Source organism: Equus przewalskii, chromosome 2 (genome assembly GCF_037783145.1).
Source record: "Equus przewalskii isolate Varuska chromosome 2, EquPr2, whole genome shotgun sequence".
NCBI lineage: Eukaryota > Metazoa > Chordata > Mammalia > Perissodactyla > Equidae > Equus > Equus przewalskii.
The window spans coordinates 3,461,183-3,465,831 of NC_091832.1; the positions used below are offsets into that span (position 1 = coordinate 3,461,183).

The following is a 4,649-nucleotide window of genomic DNA, read 5'->3' on the forward strand; positions in this document are numbered from 1 at the left end:
CTGATACAATAAGTAGAATCTTAGAAAGGTAAAATAATTCGTTCCAAAGTCAAGCTCAATTCTCTCTGACTACCAAGCTCAGCGCTTTGCTCATACTTCTGACCACATCTCCTCAAAGGAAATTATTATGAGCACAGTGAAGATCTTTCATCTCAAGGTCGATGGTATTTCTGTAAATCTCAGAGGCAGGTGATCCATTAAGAACTGGGCCTAGGGATAAGAAGCGTTTCTGCAATTCTGGAAAGAAACCGCAACACTGCAGTATGCAGCAGCGGGCACTCTGGGTGGAGACTGAACGCTCTCACGCTCATGGAGCGGGAAAGAAGCCACCTTCTGAAAGGCAGTTATTCCCTTGGGAGAGGCCCAGGGACAAGCAGGCAGCTGTGGGGAGTTAGGAACTGTGGGAACTGCCCGGAGCCTGGAGGGCAGGTAGTTCTAAAAGCTAGTGGAGAGTTTGATCGGGCCACAGGGAGTTTTAATTGATGGAGTCTCTCTCATACTCAGGACAGTTACTGTCCTCATTAAGACAAGAGCAAGAAAATTATGGAGTGAGTGTGTGTGTGTGTGCGTGTATGTGTGTGAGAAGAGGGGATGAGTAGAGGTTTGGAGACTGTGTGGCTGGAAAGGACCTGTTGATGTATTCCACATATTCAGAACCCAGAATAAATGTTAATGAATCTTTGTCAAATGAATGAATGAGTGAATGAATTCATATAAAGAAGGGTAGGAAGGAAAGTGGCAGATCCCAAGCTTTGGGAACACCATAAACCTCCTGTTCCGTGCTCAGTTACCAGGTGAGGCACATTAGCCACGTCCTACGTCTCTATGCCTTGGCACAAGACTTGTCTTCTGTCTAGGATGACCTCTCCAATCCTCCGCCCCAGACCGGAATCACCTGGTAAGACGACTCTTTTTCTTTCTAGAATCTCTCTCTTAACTTTCTGTTCTCCTACTTTGTTGTACACACCTCTCTGAGAACAGAACTGCATTGTGTTCACTGTTTATTTATTTATCTATCTAATTCACACTAAAGTACAAACTCCTGGAAGGGAGGGACCCGAGCTTTTCTGTCTTTAGCACTTAGTGTGTTTTCTTGCATACAAGAGGATTTGTAAATGAATGAATGAATCAATCAATGCAACCCTCTTCCTTCAATCTGTGGCCTAGCCTGAAAACAGAAGGTCTTGTGGTTACAGAGAGAATATTGTCATGGGGCTCAGGGATTGGGTTCAGGTCTCACATCTGCCTCCAGCTTACTGGCTGACTTTGGGAAACTCAGTTTCCGTCTCTGAGCCTCACACTCCCCATAGGTAATATGAAAGGATTGGACTAGAAAATGGTCGACACCCTTTCACCTCCTGCATTCTACAACTCACAGTTTTAGCAAGAGTCTCTGTGGATTAGAAAACATCTCCGTACCCAAGTTGTGGCTGTTGAGGTCACATCTTTGAAACTGTGTTTTGTAAAGCATTGTTCTACAAAATGTTATTAGGTCCTCTGCAAAAAGGAAATCATAGTCAGCACTTGGAAACGGTGGAGAAAACAAAGCTGAGGACATGACTTTATTGCAGGTCTTTTTGGTCCAGTTGATATGAAAATGGGCACTGGGACTCTCCAAGAGAGAGATACTACTCCTGGTATTGCACTAGTTGATATCTGGTGGAACAGGTGATCTGTAGAACTCATTTTGGGAAAGTTCTGTGCTGGATGTGTAAGAAGGTCGCTCTGCTGCCAAGATTCTAGAAACTCTAGATTTTGATTCAGACTGGGTTGGAATCTCTTTCTAAAGGAAGTTGTTAGTAATGAAGAAAGTTAGGGTTTCTGGGTGTTAGCAGAAGGGCTGGCCAGGGAGGCAGAATTAGGACTCTGGGCTGGTTGGACCGGGAACCTGACTGAGCCATTCTTCTCTGTAGTGATCCAATCAACAGGAAGGATGGAGATTTGACGTTACGATCCCAGAAACCCTTCACCTACAGGCAGAGTGAGAGAACAATGCGATATGATGGGGAAGTGGAAAAGGAGGACGAACAATGATTGGACAGCCGCTGCAGCCTTCACCTCATTGAATTCTGACAACAAGTCTAAGAGGCAGGCGTTGCTTTGCTTAACATTTTATAGCTGAGGTGACTGCGGCACAAAGAGGTTCAAAAACATGCCCAAGGTCACACAAACAATAGGTGACAGACCTGGAGTTTGAACATGGGTCTTTTGGGCTCCAAAGTTTGAATTCTCCCATACAACATGGCTGTCACAGTAGAGCACTTGTTTTTTTGTTTCAGTCACGGTTTTGTTGGCCATTGCTTATCTGTCCTACTGTGTTGTCTCTGGGTCTGTAAAATGGGGTTAACACTTTATTTCATGGAAGTTGTCATGAGGAGAAAATGAACACATTTTCTTCCTTCCTCATACTTTTCTTCCTCGCTCAGTTCTTAAAATGGAGGCGCATTGAAACAAAGTTGAATACGTCATTTGTTTTTATGTAACAGCGTCAATCCTAGGCAAGTTTATGTTTAATATAATTTACAGTTCCCATGACCTCCCATGAATATTGGGAGAATATGCACACATTGCTGGTTTTATTAAAATACATAAGTCAAGGAGATGGTAATCAAATGTAAAAATCACCCTGCTCCGTCTTTGAATGGGTTATAAGCACAAGTAACAAACCTTGTCTTTTTATTTGTGCTATAAATAAAATTTATGAGAAGAAAATAGCTCAGAGGGACTAATCCTGTATTCATTCATTTTTAGCTGTCCCTGCTGCTCGAACCTGTGACTGGGAGAAACCCCTGACTGAAGTATTCGGGATGCACATAGCCTTGTGATTAGTTTAGGTAGAATAACTCTTGTATTTCCTGAGTAAAGCTCTTAGAAATCCTACTGACTTAACACTTTCTTGTTTTGCTTTTAGTGGGGCAAACTTGGCGGCAGGGCTTCACCTGACCTTGCAGTTAAGGTAATTGTTGGGGTTTTAAAGCAATGCCACCCAAAAGTGGAAGTGAAGAAGCTGACAGAAAGAGAGTGGAAGTGAAAATCCTTTCTGTACTGCGAGGACGGCCATGCTTGTTATTGTTAGTGTCTACCATTGTTTGGGGAAGAATTGAGGTAGGCTGGATATCATGGCCAGACTGGAATCTCATTTCAAACTTTCCCTCATTCTTTGTGGAGTCATCTGGGTGTCACCTTCTTTATCAAGTAGTGTTTGTCTAGCTCTCCTCACAGTTTTCCCAGCTTCAGGAGGATTTTTCCCAATCATGGATTCTCATATAACATAATTCCCTCCAACCATAGCATGTCTTTCTCATTCAGACACAGACATCTACCATAATGCTTAATAGAACTCCTCATGGACAGGGGTCAGCACGCCTGGTCTTTCTCTGTGTTCCCGGGGTGTGGCGCTGTGTCTAGTACGTGGTAATGTTGGAGATAATAACAGCTAGCATTTCCTGAATGGGGAAAATGCCAGGTACTATTCTAAACACTCAACTTACTTGATCCTCACAGCACCTCTGTGAGGTAGGCATTAATATAATTTCCATTTTACAGGTGAAGAAACCAAGACAACATACCATGAAGTGATTCATTCGAGAGAGCGCAGAGAGCAGAGACCAGAATTCAGACGTAGGCAGCGTGGCTCCAGAGCCCATGTTCTTAGTTACTGAGCAGTACTGTCGCAGCTTGGGTTCTCTGGAGGCAGCCACGGAGATAGTGTTCAGGATGCAGGATGTTTGCTAGAGATCAACTCCTGTGAGAAAGCAGCACAGGGCAGAGGGAGAAGTCAAACTGGGCGGAACTGCTGAAGAGTGCTGGAGTGGATATTGCTCATTAGAGTTGATCTGACCTGCGCTCAGATGACTGACTGGACCTTTATCCTCACCTCACCTGGTCTCCAGATATGGACTGCCCTGGGGAAGGTGTGATCACAGCTCCTTCCAGCCAATGCAGACCCTGACACTGCTGGCAGCTGGAGGCTGTCTGTTCACCATGTCCTCCACAGCTGGTCAGAAAGTCCTTTGAATGCCATCTGGATGGCTCATATCCATGTCAACCATATATATTAGATTGCCCCTCAGGGGAAATACAATAAACATTTGCTAAATTAACAGAATTGTTATTAATTATAATAACGATAATAATGGTTTTAACTTACTAAGAAGTTATTATGTACCATATGAAGATGGCTACAATTTATTGAGCCATTAATCATCATTAGAGTACACTGAGGTTAATACTACATTACATAACCTCATTTTACTAATGATGAAATAGAGATCTACTGATGTTAAATACCTTGTCGAGTGCTATATAATTAGTAAGTTGGAGAGCTAGGATTCTCTCCCAGGCCCGAGGTTAATGTATGTATCTTCTCAACTTGATTGCTGTGAGCTTCCCTCAGCAGACACCATGTCTTCTTTAGCTTTGTGACTTTCAGCACCTAGCAATGCCTGACATATGATATGTATTGAATATATGTTTGTTGAATGAATAATAAGTTGGTCTTCCATAAAAGTATCATGATTTTGATAGAAACTAGCAAAATGACTTAATAACTTAATGACTTTAATTAGAAGGAACTGAGTATTTAATAAGGCATATTAAAGCCATAAATCTTTGTTTATTTAACAAGACTTGTCAAAGCTAAGAGTTGT

At 42.7% G+C, this 4,649-nt stretch overlaps 1 long non-coding RNA gene across 1 annotated transcript; it reads left to right on the forward strand.

Moving 5' to 3' along the window:
* The first annotated feature begins 346 nt into the window (after positions 1–346).
* On the forward strand, positions 347–4,103 carry LOC139079082 (uncharacterized). The gene is made up of 2 exons (XR_011532379.1): positions 347–898; positions 1,914–4,103. It is a non-coding gene; the product is annotated as an uncharacterized lncRNA (long non-coding RNA).
* The last annotated feature ends 546 nt before the right edge of the window (positions 4,104–4,649 follow it).